Source organism: Hemitrygon akajei, chromosome 10 (assembly GCF_048418815.1).
Source record: "Hemitrygon akajei chromosome 10, sHemAka1.3, whole genome shotgun sequence".
Taxonomy (NCBI): domain Eukaryota; kingdom Metazoa; phylum Chordata; class Chondrichthyes; order Myliobatiformes; family Dasyatidae; genus Hemitrygon; species Hemitrygon akajei.
The window spans coordinates 144,217,191-144,233,929 of record NC_133133.1 but is presented as its reverse complement, the minus strand read 5'-3'; positions in this window follow the sequence as shown (position 1 = coordinate 144,233,929).

The following is a 16,739-nucleotide window of genomic DNA, read 5'->3' as shown; positions in this document are numbered from 1 at the left end:
GTGCTCATTGCTGGTTGTTGGGATTCCAGTATTGTCATCTGTATCCATGTCTGTAGTTATTCAACAAACTATGATAGCAGAGTAAGTTTCTACGTGGCAACAATTTTGCCATTTCTTTTGACTTGACTTTTGCATTTAAGATAAGGACAAGCAAAACAACCCCTTGTAAAAACAGCAGTGATTGTTGGAACGCTTGAAATGAAATCTTTCAGATGGTGTCTGAATTCAGATTCTGGGCTTTACATTGTTAACAGGCCAAACAAAAAGTGTATGTAAACCCAGTCACCTTCCCCTTTCTTCATAAAATTACACAAATCACTGACCCCTTGCATTTGAGGACTAAGCAGCTGCATTAACTTGGTACACAACCTTCCTCCATTCTGTTGGCAAAAGTGCTTTAATTTGAGGAAAGACTTCAACTTTCTTCTTTGGTACAACTGATGCATGAGGCCATCAGCATCAAAAGATTGCCAATTTTCAGGTATTTTTTCTGTGCTATTGTAAGCAATTAGCCAGCTTTTCATGCAGATTTGCCTTTCTTGCGATCCTTAGGAATTTGCTGCCCCTGCAACCATCCAAATCTGCTAATGCTAAGTTCTCCAGCCAGACTTTATAAGTTTGTGATCCTATTGTAATAAGGTAAAGGGACTTCCAACGTATGTAGCAATCTTTGTTTTACCAGTGCGGATACATTTTTTTAACATTCCTGAATGGCTTCTCCTCACACCCAATCCCCAAAAGCACAAAACTAACTTAGCAACTTGGGTGGTATTGTGTTTGTTGGCCATAGCAATCAAAAAGTGCCATTTAATGCCATTTTAGAAAAACAAAAGCCTCTTGAACTTGGAGATGCAGGTTAGGGAACTGCATCATTGAGCTCTGTCCATCTCAAAAGGCAGGATTTCCTGGTGGCCACCCATTTCAATTTGACTTCCCATTACCATTCTGAAAGGTTGGTCTATGGCCTCTTCTAATGTCACACTAAAGGCTACTTTCAGGTTGCAGGAGCAATGCCTTGAATTCCATCTGGGTAGCCTCCAACCTGATGGTATTGGTTTCTCTAACTTCCAGTAATTTCTCCCCTACCCCTTTACTCTTTTATCATTCTAGCTCTCTGCCATCTCTTCTCTTCTCAACTGCCCATCACATCCCTCTGATGCTCCTCTTCCCTTTCTCCCATGGTCCACTATCTTCCCCTATCAAATTCCTCCTCCTTCTTCAGACCTTTAACTCTGCCACCTATCACCTCCAACCTTGCTTCTTCCCCACCTCCCCCAGCCACCCAACTTCCACCTCACCTGCTTTTACCTATCAACTGCCAGCTTGTACTCCTTCCCCTCCCTTCACCTTCTTATTCTGGCATCCTTTCAGTCCAAATGAAGGATCTCCATAGATGTTGTCTGACTTGCTGAGTTCCTCTTGCATTTTATGTGTGTTGAACCGGAAATAGGAATGGTACATAAGGTGCTCTATGACCAGAGTACTAAACAGGTTGATTAATGCATCCTTTGATTTGTGTTTAATTGTATGCAGATTCAGCTTTCTATATACTTGATAGTTTTCTTTGATATATTTTCTGTTTCATTTAGTTTATTAGTAACTGCTACTGAGTGAAATTATCAATTGCTTTAAACAATTGCTGCAATAGTAAATAAAATATTTTTGACTTAAATATGCAAATAAAATGACATGAAAATATATTTTTCCAGCTAATGACTGAAAAATTAACTATTTTATGGACAGAACTGACTTTCAAAGGAAACCATATTCATTCTCTTTCCCTGTCATCAAATTGGACACAGTTGCTCTTAAATGCTGAAATCAAACCCAGATCCATCAGTTCCACTCTGACACCACCCTCTAAGTGAAGAAGTTCCTCCTCGTGTTCTCCTTAAATGGTTCATCTATCATCCTTAACCCATGAGCTCTAGTTCTAGTTTCACCCAGCCTCAGTGGAAAAAGCCTGCTTGCATCTACCCTCTCTTTACTCCTCTTAATTTTGTATACCTTTGTCAAATCTCCCCTCATTCTTCTATGCTGTAGGGAGTGAAATCCTAACCTATTCAACCTTTTCCTACAACTCAGGTCCTCAAGACTTGGCAATGTCCTTGCAAATTTTCTTATTGATAACTTTCCTGTGGGTAGGTTACCAAAACTGCAAACAATACTCCAAATTAAGCTTCACCAACATCTTATACAACTTCAACATAACATCCCACCTCCTGTATTCAGTACTTTGATTTATGAAGGCCAATATGCCAGAAGCTCTCTTTACAACCCTATCTACTTGTGAATTATGAATCAGTTATCCCAGATCCCTTTGTTCTACAGCACTCCCAAGTGTCCCATCTCTCACTTTGCAAGCTCAACCCTGGTTTGTTCTCCCAAAGTGTAATACCTTACACTTGGCTGCATTAAATTCCATCTGCCATTTTTCCAGATGGTCTGGAAGCTTTGATAGCCTTCCTCGCTGCCAACTACGCCCCAGTCTTGGTGTCATCCACAAATTTGCTGATCCAGTTTATGACAGTATCATCCAGATCATTGCTATAGATGACAAACAGCAACAGATCCAGCACTGATTCCTGTGACACACCGCTAATCACAGGCCTCCAGTCAGAGAGGCAACCATCTCTGGCTTCTCCTGCAAAGCGATGTCTAATCCAGTTTACTATCTCATCCTGAATGCTAAGCAACTGGACCTTCTTGACTAATCTCCATGCAGGACCATATAAAAAGCCTTGCTAAAGTAAATATAGTTAACAACCACAGCCTTGCCTTCATCAACTTTCCTGATAATTCCCTTGATCAGTCCTATCTATTCAAATACTTATATATCCAGTACCTTAGAATACTTTCCAATAACTTGCCCACTACTGATATCAGGCTCACCAGCTATAATTTTCCAGTTTGTTTTTAGAGCTTTTCCTAAATAACAGAACAACATTAGCTATCCTCCAATCGACCAGCGCCCCATCCGTTGCTAAGGACATTTTAAATATCTTTGTTAGGACTCTTGCAATTTCTGCACCGGCCTCCCACAAGGACTGATTGTAGGGATTTATCCACCCAAATTTGCTTCAAGATAGCAAACACCTCCTTCTCTGTAATCTATAAATGGTTCATGATCTCACTGCTGCTTTGCAACACATTTGTAGACTCTGTGCCTGGCTCCCGCAAAAAATCAATTTAAGATCTACCCATCTCTTTCAGCTTCTACAGAATCTGTGCCTGTCACCCGAGTAAATACAAATGCAAAAAAAAATTTAAGAGCTCACATTACTTTCCTCTGATCTTCAAGAGGACCAATTTTGTTCCTTGCGTTTCTTTTATTCTTAGTATATCTGTAGAAGCCCTTTCCACCTTGTTAGTTAGAGGACCTTTGTGCTTTCTTTTAACCCCCTGATTTCCTTTTTAAATGCTCTCTTGCATTTCTTATACTCCTCAAGTACCTTCTTGTTCCTTCCTGCCTATACCTCCCCTGTATCACCACCTTCTTCTTAACCAGGGTTTTGATATCTCTCAAAAGCGAAGCTTCCCTAAACCAGTTATCCTTGCCTAAAACAAGATAGAAAACCTGTTCAATCCAGGAAATGCAAATTTAAATGGATTTAATGCATCAGAAAGCTCGGCTAGATTAACAGATGTAGTTAATCTTGAGGGAGAACTTCATCAAAAGAAAATCGAGCAAAGGAGTTTCTCCAGATGAAAGTGAAACAAATATAGAAGATCATACTGTTGTTTTGGGTCTCTGGTGCTGTGAGTCACTGTCTCTATCAGATGTACCATTGTGCCATTGTTTCTTGCCCTTTTGTTATTTTGTATAACATACCTTGTATATAAAACAATTAAAATAATCATGGAATTATTTAAAGATAAGGAGGTGGTATTTGAAAATGCTGAGACAGAAATCAGTTACCTTGATAGAGTGAATGGGGATCAAGAATTCAGTAGCTGGTTGATGCTAGAAGCCTGAAAAAGTAATAAAGGAAGAAACCTGAGGATGGAAGGAAGCTTTGGATGGATTAAGCAAATTAAGGTTGATTCTCTGACACTAGAAGAGGATAAATGTGTTGAATAGAGAAAAAGGACTGGCATTGGAAGGGTCTCATTTGAGTAGTGAGAAGGTAAAGTGCTTTAGAAATTCCAGTCACAAGGTAGCAATAGCTTAAAATGATAGGAAAGGGTTGGGGGCAGAGGTGACTTTTGGAAAGATGATCAAATGTGGAGAGAGAGCTGAATGAGTTTTCTAATTATATGGGTGTTCAACTATACTTGGGACTGCTCCCTAGGTGCTCCAGTTCCTCCCCACAATTTAATTGGTCATTGTAAATTGCCCCATGATTAGACTAGGGTTAACCGGGGTTGTGGGGTTGCTGGGGCATAGTGGATTGAAGGGCTGGAAGGAACTACTCTGCGCCCTATCGCTAAAATAAAAATAAAATTTTATTCTGAAAGGAACATACAAAACTCTGTACTCTCAAGATTTCACTTTTGAAGGCCTCCTACTTCAGGTACACCTTTTCCTAAAAACAGCCTGTACAAATCCACACTTGTCACATCCTTTCTGATACCATCAAAGTTGGCCTTTCTTCAATCAGCCTGAGGACCAGACTTATCCTCTTCCATATTTATATTTAAACTAATGGTATTATGATTTCTAGATGCAAAGTATTCCCCTACACAAACTTATGTCACCTGCCCTGCCTCAGTCCCTAATTGGAGATCTGGTATCATACTCCCTCTATTTTGGACCTCTATTTATTGATAAAGGAAACTTTACTGAACACATTTGACAAACTCTATCCCATTCAGCCCATTTACAGTATAGGAGTCTCAATCAATATGTGGAAAAGTCAAAATCACCTACTATAACAACCTTGTGTTTCTTGAAGCAGTTTGCGATTTCTCTACAAATTTGCTTCTCTTAATCCTGCTGACTTTTGGATGCTCTTTAATATAATCCCATTAATGTGGTCGTTCCTATCTTATTCCTCAGTTCCACCCATGTAGCCTCAATAGACTAGCTCTCCAGCCTGTCCTGTTTGAACTTTGCTGTGACATTTTCCCTAACTAGCAATGCCACCCTTCACCTCCTCACTCTATCAAGTCTAAAACATTGAGCCCCTCTGCAGCCAATTCTCACTAATGTCTACAATGTCATAGTTCCACATGCTGGACCATGCCTACAATACACCTTGCATTGAAATATACAAAACTCAGAACATTAGTCCCATTGTGCTCAACCTTTTGATTCCTGACTTTGTGTGCAAGCTTAAACATCTTTCCCCACAGCTACTCGACTATCTGCTTGGGTTCTCATCCTTCAGTTTAAACTCCCCCATGCAGCTCTAGCAAACCTTCCACATGGATATTAGTTCCCCCCTCCAGTTCAGATGCAAACTGTCCTACCTGTACAGCCATGAGTTTAACTGTATTATCTTCCTATTTCTGGCCTCACTAGCACATGGCATGGGTAGCAGTCATGAGATCACAGCCTGGATATCCTGTCATAGAACATAGAAAACCTACAGCACAATACAGGCCCTTTGGCCCACAAAGTTGTGCCAAGTATGCCCCTACCTTAGAAATTACTAGGCTTACCTATGGCCCTCTATTTTACTAAGCTCCATGCACCTATCTAAAAGTCTCTTAAAAGACCCTATCATATCCGCCTCCACCACTGTTGCTGGCAGCCCATTTCACACACTCACCACTCTCTGAGTAAAAATCTTACCCCTGATATCTCCTCGGTACCTACTCCCCAGCACCTTAAACCTGTGTCCTCTTGTGGCAACCATTTCAGCCCTGGGAAAAAGCCTCTGACTATCCACATGATCAATGCCTCACATCATCTTGTACACCTCTATTAAGACACCTCTCATCCTCCTTCGCTCCAAGGAGAAAAGGCCGAGTTCACTCAACCTATTCTCATAAGGCATACTCCCCAATCCAGACAACATCCTTGTAAATCTCCTCTGCACCCTTTCTATGGCTTCCACATCCTTCCTGTAGTGAGGCGACCAGAACTGTCCTTTAACTTTGTAACTAATTCCCTGAATTCACTTTGTAGGACCTCGTCACCCCTCCTACCCATGTGATTAATACTGACGTGGACTATGACCTCTGGCTGCTCACCCTCCCACTTAAGAATGCTGTGGACGCAATCTGAGATGTTCCTGACCCTGGTACCCGGGAGGCAACATGCCATCTGGGAATCTCATTCTCATCCACAGAACTTCCTATCTGTTCCCCTAACCTTTGAATCCCCTATTACTGCAGCTCACCTCTTCTCCCTTCCCTTCTGAGCCATGAGCCAGACTCAGAGTGATAGACATGGCAGCTGTGGCTTTGCTCTGCTAGGTCATCTCCACCTCAACAGTATCTGAAATAGCATACCTCTTATTGCAGGGATAGGCCACAGTGTACTCTGCATTGGCTATCAATCAACTTTCCCCTTCCTGACCATCACCCATTTGTCTGTTTACTGCACCTTGGGTGTAACTACCTCCCGTATGTCCTGTTAATCAACCCATCAGCCTCCCGAATGATCCAGAGTTTCTTTAGCTCCTGCTCCAATTCCTTCACATAGTCTGCGAGAAGCTGCAACTGGATGCTCTTCTTGCTGGTGTAGTCATCAGGGACGTTGGAGGTCTCCCTGCCTTCCCACATCCAGCAAGATGAGCATTCCGCTGGTATTCCCATTGCCCTAACTGTGAAGAGGGAGAGAGAGAGGGAGAAAAAAGGGTTATGTTTTGTAACTCTAAAACAGAAAACTAATTGAGAGAAAACTACATAGCCAGAAAATAATGCGTGTCTGCTTTAGTTATGTTTTACTTTAAGTGGGGTGTGCATTAATGACGTGGGGCACTATGATGTATGCCTCTTGTTATGTTTTGCAACTCCAAAACCCTAAAACTAATTAAATGGAAAAACAAGGGAGCCAGGAATGCAAGTCTAACTTTGTCTTAACTTTAAGTGAGGCATGTACGTATGATGCAATTGTGTGATGATTTATGCTATTTATGCACTTTTACATACAGTATAACACGCAATGAATTATTTTGTCCCATTCAGGCTCAGATCTAATTGCTGTAGAGGTTTTCCTACTCTTGTGGGATAATGTCTTTCTTGACAAGGTAGGCCACTCTGCTTGGCAGGTGAGACTTCTGGCTGTGGGAAGTCTCAGATTCTGGGACCTCCTCTGTGGTGGTTGAAGGAGTTGACTTTGAGACTGCAGGAAGTAGTTCTGACATCACTGGACACCTTCCTTCTCCTTTTGCCAGGATGCTCCATCAACATTTCCATGATTAGTTGTCCTCTTGATTTCAATCTTGTAATTGTGTTCTCCAAGAAAAAGAGCCCATCTCTGCATTTGTGCTGCTGCAGTTAGTGGAACACCTTCCTGTGGTTTGAAAATGGCTACTAGTAGTTGATGATCAGGAACAAGGGTAAACTCTCTCCCATACAAGTACTGGTTGAAACATTTTACACTCCAAACAAAACTCACTGCTTCCCTGTTAGTCTGTGTGTAATTTTTCTTTGCAGCAGTAAGGGAACATGATGCAAAGGTTATGGGTTATTCACTTCCATCATTCATAACTGGTGACATGACTGCACCCATACCATGAGGCAAGCGTCACAGGCAAGCTTTACTTGATGGTGTGGATCGTAATGTATGAGTGTCTGATGTCATAATTTCATTTACTATTTTGAAAGCCACCTGACACTGCTTTGTCCATTTCCATTTCTTCCCAATGTGCATTAATGAGTTTAAGGGGTGAGCCCAGAAGCTAGGCTTAGCAGGAACCGATAATAGTAATTGATAAATCCCAAAAAAGGACCAAAACTATGACATGTCCTTTGGCTTTGGGGCAACTATTACTGCTTGAATTTTCTCAGCACACCTGTGTCAGTCTTGTGCGTCGATGGTATGACCAAGGTAAGTGATGCTTGGTTTAAAGAATGTACACTTGTTGTCTCATGCTCTGAGCCCATAATCTTCTAGTCTTTGAGATTTTGTAGATGTTCCTTGTCATTCTTACCAGTAACAATGATGTCATCCAGGTAACACTGAGTGCCTGGGCAACCTTGCAGCACTTGGTCCATGGCTTTCTGCTAGAGTGCAGCTGCAGATGCTACTCCAAAAATAAGCCTATTATAGCAATTAAGCCCTTTGTGTGTGTTTCTACTGAGAAACACTTTGGATTTTTTTCCATCTCCTTCTGTAGGTTAGCCTCAGCTACGTCCACTTTGCTGAAGTGCTTTCCTTCGGAAAGGTTTGTAAAGATAAACTCTGTTCTCGGCAGAGGGTATTGATCTACTTTCAGTTCTGAGTTGATAGTGACCTTAAAACCACCATATCCTAACAGGGCCATTCTTCTAGGCTACTGGGACCACTGGCATTGTCCATGTGCTCCACTCAACCTTGGAAAGAATTCCTTCAGCCTCCATGCAATCCAGCTCACTGGCTACTTTATCACAGGTAGATCTCCAGTCAAGTCATTGTTGTCTTCATCAATCACAGCCCCACAATGCTGCCCCTCCTGTTTTTACCACATACAAGCCTAATGTGGCTTGTTGGTTATTGTATTTCACTGTTACAAATGCCATTCCCACAGGAGCTAGCTTTTCTCCAGTATACGTTCTTAGTTGGATATCTGCAGGCTTCAGTTCAGTATTTTAGAAATGCCATTCAAACTCATTTTGCTTGAGTCTTTGGAGCCAGTGTTCAATTCCATTTTAATTTATTTGTCGTTCACTTCTGGTGTACGCCATATTGCTTGTCTATTGTTAGTTTTCACATTGCAAATCTCAAGGCTATTCAGTCCTGTGTCACTCTCATGATCAGAATTTTCATCAACAGCATGCTCTTTTTGAAATTTCAACTTGACTTATTACCTTTTTCTCTCTAAGTAGTCCATTTATTTTTGTCTGCCCAACATGCTTTTCATATATGTCCAACCTTGTTGCATTTTCTGTAAGTTTCACTTTTAATCCTGCATTGATCTGGTGTATGCAAGTCCTTGCCACAATGGTAACACTATTTGTTCAGACAGGCGGATTCCTGTTCAGATGTTGCAATTTTGTTCAAGCTCACTTTCATTCCTGACTGCAGCTCAGCTGTTCCTCTGTCTGCTGTTTCCATTGAAACATTATTTTCAGCTTCTCTTTTAAATACGAGTTGCACTTCAGTTAGGAGCCAGTTTTGAATCCTTTCTTGTAAGATTCCACAACTAAATGATCTTTTGGTGCATCATTAAACCCATCACTGAGCTGGCAGTGGTCAGACAATCTCTTCAATTCAGTCACGTATGCTGAAATGGACTCCCCTTCATTTTTGTTCCACTTATGAAACCTAAAGTGTTCTGCAATCAACAATGGTTTTGGTTCTAAATGTTCCTACCTTACTTTCACAATATCAGCAAAGTTCATTTCAGCTGGTTTGGTTAAAACAGTTAAACCTCTAAGAAAATTGTATGCTTTTCCACCTTATTACACTCTGCAAAATCTCGGCTCGGAATGTTGACTGTTCATTACACTGACTGCCTGTATCATTTAGGATTATTTTTAAAATACTCTTAGTTGCATATAAGGCTCTGAATAATCTAGCACCTCAATATGTTTTGGAGTGCCAATTCCCTTACATCCCAAATTGTAATCTTAGATCCACAAATACTTATTTGCTTAGTATTCCTAGAGCCTAGCATATAAGAAATGGCGATGTGGCCTTTTCCTCTTATGCACCAAAAATTTAGAATTCTCTACCAACTGAGATAGCCAGGCTGGTACTGTGGCATGTTTCAAAACACTTCTAAAAAACCTACATTTTTAATTTGACCTATTTATAGGATTACTTAATGCCTGTAGTTGTTCATTATATTTTATAATTTGGTATATTCAATTACATTTTATTCTTTAATGTTTGTCTTTACTCATGATTTTTAATTTTGTCTTGTATCTTTATACAATATTAATTTATTTTTGCAATCTATGTAAAGCACTTTGAGCCTGCATCTTAACGTATGAAAGGTGCTATATAAATAAAGTTATTATTGTTATTTCCATGGATGCTGCCTGACCCGAGTTCCTCCAGCAATTTGTGTATGTTGCTTTGGATTTTCAGCATCTGCAGAATTTCTTGTGTCTATGAATAATTTTTTCATTGACTATTTCATTTGCTTCAGAATACTGCTCAATTTGCTTAGTATACAAAATCCATATATCTGTTGTGCAATCAAATGCATCTATCTGATGAAGGGTCTTGGCCCAAAACTTTGACTGTTTATTCCTTTCCATAGATGCTTCCTGACCTGCTGAGCTCCTCCAGCAGTTTGTTTGTATTACTCTGGATTTCCAGCATCTGCAGAATCTCTTGTGTTTTGACTCAACAGGGTAACCATTTAGCACCAAAACACTGATTTCTACAGATGCTAATCCCTTGCCACAGTGCTGAGCTCCAGGGAAGTTTAGAATCTCCTGGCCTTTGCAGCAGTGGATTGCCTTGGTCACTGGTCATCCAGGCAGCAAAGGGATTTCTTCAGCACGCCTGGGATCTTCAATGGTAGGAAGACTCTAATGAGTAAAACTTTAGGAAAGAATGGGTCTCTGGCTCAATCTGTGAATCAGAGTAGGTGGATGTAGAGTTGAAAGAGTGAGAGGAAGTCAGAGATTGCATAGCATTAAAAAAAAGGAAGTATGACAGTGCTAAGGTGACTGAGAGGACAGATGATTCAGAAATTTTTAAGGAACAACAGAACTTAACTAAAAAGGCAATACGGGGAGAAAAAAATGAGGTATGAACGCAAGCTAGCCAGGAATATAAAGGAGGATAGCAAAAGCTTTTTTAGGTATGTGAAGAGAAAGAAGATAGTTAAGAACAATGTTGGGCCCTTGAAGAATGAATTGGGTGAAATTGTTATGGGAAACAGAGAAATGGCAGAAGAATTTAATAAGTACTTTAGATCTGTCTTCACTAAGGAAGACACAAGCAATCTCCCAGATGTATGGATGGGCCAAGGACATAGGGTAACAGAGGAAATGAAACAGATTGACATTAGGAAGGAAACGGTGATGAGTAGACTGATGGGACTGAAGTCTGACAAATCCCCAGGTCCAGTTGGTCTGCATCCTAGGGTACTAAAGGAGGTGGCCCTGGAAATTGCGGATGCATTGGTAATCATTTTCCAATGTTCCTTAGATTCAGGATCAGTTCCTGAGGATTGGAGAATGGCTAATGTTATCCCACTTTTTAAGAAAGGAGGGAGGGAGAAAACAGAGAACTACCGACCTGTCAGACTAACATTAGTAGTGGGGAAGATGCTAGAGTCCATTATTAAAGATGAAATAGTGGCATATCTAGATAGCAGTGATAGGATTGGGCCGAGCCAGCATGGATTTACCAAGGGTAAATCATGCTTGACTAATCTATTGGAGTTTTTCAAGGATGTAACCAGGAAGTTAGACAAGGGAGTAAACATTGTTCTTGTAATCTTTTATAGTCAGTTGAAATATGTACGTTTGTAATCCCATTATCTATGTACCAATTTTATTTTGTTGTTATTAATAATGATAATAAAAAGATGGAAAAAGCAAAAGACAAGGGAGATCCAGTGGATGTAGTGTACCTCGATTTTCAGAAGGCATTTGATAAGGTCCCACATAGGAGATTGGTGGGTAAAATCAAAGCTCATGGCATTGGGGGGAAGACATTGACATGGATAGAAAACTGGTTGGCAGATAGAAAGCAAAGGGTAACGGTGAATGGGTGTTTCTCGGAATGGCAGGTGGTGACTAGTGGGGTGCCACAGGGCTCGGTATTGAGACCACAGCTGTTTACGATTTACGTCAACGATTTAGATGAAGGCATTGAGAATAACATCAGCAAGTTTGCTGATGATACTAAGCTGGGTGGCAGTGTGACATGTGATGAGGATGTTAGGAGAATTCAGGGTGACTTGGATAGGCTGGGTGAGTGGGCAGATACTTGGCAGATGATGTTTAATGTGAATAAGTGTGAGGTTATCCACTTTGGGAGTAAGAACAGGAAGGCAGATTATTATCTGAATGGTGTAAAGTTAGGTAAGGGAGAAATACAAAGAGATCTAGGAGTCCTTGTTCATCAGTCACTGAAGGTGAATGAGCAAGTGCAGCAGGCAGTAAAGAAGGCTAATGGAATGTTGGCCTTTATTACAAAGGGAATTGAGTACAAGAGCAAGGAAATCCTCTTGCATTTGTACAGGGCCCTGGTGAGACCACACCTGGAGTATTGTGTACAGTTTTGGTCTCCAGGGTTAAGGAAGGACATCCTGGCTATAGAGGAAGTGCAGCGTAGATTCATAAGGTTAATTCCTGGGATGTTAGGACTGTCTTACGCAGAGAGGTTAGAGAGACTGGGCTTGTACACGCTGGAATTAAGGAGATTGAGAGGGGATCTGATTGCAACATATAAGATTATTAAGGGATTGGACAAGATAGAGGCAGGAAATATGTTCCAGATGCTGGGAGAGTCCAGTACCAGAGGGCATGGTTTGAGAATAAGGGGTAGGTCATTTAGGACAGAGTTAAGGAAAAACTTCTTCTCCCAGAGAGTTGTGGGGGTCTGGAATGCACTGCCTCGGAAGGCAGTGGAGGCCAATTCTCTGGATGCTTTCAAGAAGGAGCTAGATAGGTATCTTATGGATAGGGGAATCAAGGGATATGGGGACAAGGCAGGAACCGGGTATTGATAGTAGATGATCAGCCATGATCTCAAAATGCCAGTGCAGGCTCGAAGGGCCAAATGGTCTACTTCTGCACCTATTGTCTATTGAGAGTATCGTGATAAGGCTGTGGGGATATCTGTAGCCTTTCCTGCTGGAAAGATTATTGCTTCTTAAATTACAACAGATCACTGTTCTGTGGAGAATTGTAACAGTAACAAGGAGAATTGCCTTAAAATCTCACTGTATATGCCAGAGCTAATGTCTGAACTGTGCTGTTTAAGAAAAGAGTCTGTTGTACAACTTACATGACTAAATACCTGCTATCACTATCGAACTAATGGTTGATCAGTAGAAGAAGAGAAAGAGAATTTTTGTATTCATTTTGTTGCAGTATCAAGTGCAAGAACATTCTGCAAATATTTTTTATTACAAGAGTTCAGTTGTGAGCTTTTTGGCCTTTATATGTATCTTAATCAAATTTGCTTTGCAAGTTTATTAGTGTAGACTGTGAAATGTTGATGCTGTTTATTTTTGTTAGTCTTTAAAATGCAGTCATTCATTTTGAAAATCTTATGGGTGATCTGTTTATTTCAGATATACGTTCCTCAGCTTTGCACTTCCATTTACCAAATTCTTTTAAATAAGGTAGCAGTGCCTTCCCTTTCAAAGGATATCAACTTTAGCTTAATTTATCTCAAGTTTATGTATATATAAATCCTTCATTGAATCCTTCACCTTAGCTGTCGCTGTCTAATGAATAAGTGAAAACTACATTTTGGAGATTAGCCACATGGTTCAGTGCACACTGATAATGGTGTGCCAAGCAGGATTCATCAGGCAAGATAACCATCAAATTACTTTGGGAAGTTCAATGAGCAAAGTGAGAGGTACAGCAACTATATGTAGAATGAAGAAATTCGTCAGCAAGCGAATGATTGGGCTAGCAGTAGCTCAGATGAGGACAGAGCATCAAGTATCCATCTTTGCTGAGATCACAGAAACTTTGCAAAGGCTATCAACCAGTTGGAGAGTCAGCAAAAGATATTACATATAGAATCATGAGGGCAAATGTAGGTCTATGCATCAGAGTAAAAAGGCAAAGATTATTTAAATAGTTAAGGGGAATCAGTGTCTTTGCACAAGAAATACACATCTTTAACAAGTAAATGAAAATATTGGTCCTTATTACCAAGGAAGGGTGGGGACAACTGTGGTGGACTACAGGATTGAGAAAGTTTTATGGTACCTATACAGGGCTTCGATTAGACCACATCCAGAGGGCAATGTTTACTTTTAGTCTCCTTACTTAAGAAGGGCTTTTGCTGTCTCCAAGATTTTTTCACGAGATGGCTTCTGGGGTGAGGAGTTGTCATATGAGAAAAGATTGAGAAGAACCGATTTATACTCAGTGAAATTTTTAACTATGAGGAATGAATCTCATGGAGAGAACTAAGATTCTTTAAGGCTTGATTGGTTAAATGCTGTGAAGTTGTTTTCTTGTCTTGGAAGAGTCCATACCAGATGGTGATGCAACCAATCAGAGTGGTCTCATCTGTATCTCTGCAGAAACTTGTTAGAGTCTTTGGTGAATCTCCTCAAAATCCAAATGAAATAGAGCAACTTCATAATTGCATTAATATGTCGGACCCAGGCTAAATCTTTAGAAATGTTGACACCCAGGATCTTGAAGCTGATCACCTATTCCTCTGTGGACTCCTCAGTGAGAACTGAAGTGTGTTTTCCCAATTTCCCCTTCCCAAGTCCATAATCAATTCCTGATCTTACTGATGTTGAGTGCAAGGTTGCCATTGTGACACCAATCAACCACCTGATCTATCTCACTCCTGTATGCTTCCTCATCACCATCTGAAAATCTGCTAAAAATAATTGTGTCAATGGTGAATTTATAGATGGTGTAAGAGATTACCTAGCCACACAGTCCTGAGTGTAGAGAGAGAGAAGAGCTTCAGGCTAAGCACACATTCTTGAGGTGCACCTGTGTCGATTGTAAGCAAGGAGGAGATGTTTTTTCAATCTGCACTGATTGTGATCTTCTGATGAGGAAATCAAGAATCCAGAGGAAAGTACAGAGGCCCGGATTTTGAAGCTTATTTTTCAGAACTGAAAAGATGATGGCATTGATCACTGAGCTATAATCAATAAAGAAGTAGCCTGTCTTAGGTACTGCTGTTAACCAGATGGTCCAAGGCTAAGTGAAGAGCCAGTGAGATTGCATCCACATAGTAGACCTATTCTAGCAGAAGGCAAGTTGCAGTTGGTCCAGATCTTTGCTTGGGGAGGAGTTAATTGTAGCCTTGACCAACCTCTCAAAGCAATTCATCACAGTAGGTATGAGTGTTACTGGACTATAGTCATTGAGGCAACTCTGCTCTTCTTAGAGATGGATATGATGCCCTTTAGAAGCCAACGGGAACCTTTGACTGCAGTAGTGAGACAGAATATGTCCTGGAACATTCAGCCAGTTGTTTGGCACAGGTTTTCAGTGCTCTGCCAGGTACACCATCGCAGCCTGATGTCTTGTGAGGGTTCACTCTCTTGAAAGATATTTTGACATTGGCCACTGAGACAAATATCCCACCCCCCATCTTCATCACATTCTACAGGGGTTGTATTGAGAGCATCCTGAGCAACTGCATCACTGCCTGGTTTGGAAATTGCACCATCTCAGATCGCAAGACCTTGCAGCGGATAGTGAGGTCAGCTGAGAAGATCATCTCTTCCTGCCATCACGGACATTTACACTGCACGCTGCATCCGCAAAGGAAATAGCATTATGAAGGACCCCATGCACCCCTCATACAATCTCTTCTCCCCCCTGTCATCTGGGAAAAGGCTCCAAAGCATTCGGGCTCTCACGACCAGACTATGTAACAGTTTCTTCCCCCAAGCTATCAGACTCCTCAATACCCGAAGCCTGGACTGACACCTTGCCCTACTGTCCTGTTTATTATTTATTGTAATGCCTGCACTGTTTTTGTCCACTTTATGCCGTCCAGTGTAGGTCTGTAGTCTAGTGTAGCTTTCTCTTTTTTTTATTACGTAGTTCAGTCTAGTTTTTTGTACTGTGTCATGTAGCACCATGGTCCTGAAAAACGTTGTCTCATTTTTACTATGCACTGTGCCAGCAGTTATGGTCAAAATGACAATAAAAGTTGACTTGACTTGACTTGAAGTATCACATGGTCACTAGATGCTGCTTAGATTCACACAGGTATAGTTTTATTCTCCCTTTCAAAGCATGCATTGAAACTCAACTTTTAGCTCTGAAGGAGGTGAGTTTCCTGCCCTGGGCTATTCAGTGTTTGACCTCTTTTGCAGTTGTGATTAGGTGGCTGGTCCAGTTAAATTTCTGGCCAATGGTGAACACAAATACCCCCAATCCCCAGTTTGTCATTGGTCAAATGCAATGCCATTTATCACATACCCTGTGACCAGGTTACCAAACCAGCAGAAATGGACATATATGTTGGAGTCTGGTGGTACTGTAACTAAAAGTGTTTATTAGTAAACTAAGTAATACAGTACTATAAAATGCAAATACACATATAAAACAGATTAGCAATGATATATACAGAAGTGTGGAAATATAAATCAAAACCAAGCTCTTTCAAAGTCAAGGGATAAATGAATAGTCTTATGATGATGCAGAGTTCAGTTCAGTTCAGTTTAAGTTGAGGTAGTTGCTGTTGTACCATTGGGGGGAGAGAGAGAGAGCGAGCGAGAGAGAGGTGAGCAGTTGCAGCAGGCAAATCTTCCGTTGTCTTCTTGTCCTGTTGTGCTGTTGTGGTCACCGACTGTGACCCCTCCGTTCCCAGCCAGACCGCTCTTCAGTGGTGAGCCCATCACCCAGGTGAGGATGGACATACACACAAGCCCCTACCAGTCTGCCTTCACACACTGTGAGCCTCTGATCGATTCCCCCGAATCGATCCTCCAAGCCCCCACCTTCCTGTGGGTGCACAATGCTCTTTCAGTGTCCCGTGGCGTGTCTGCCTGTGTCTCAGTAGACTTGCT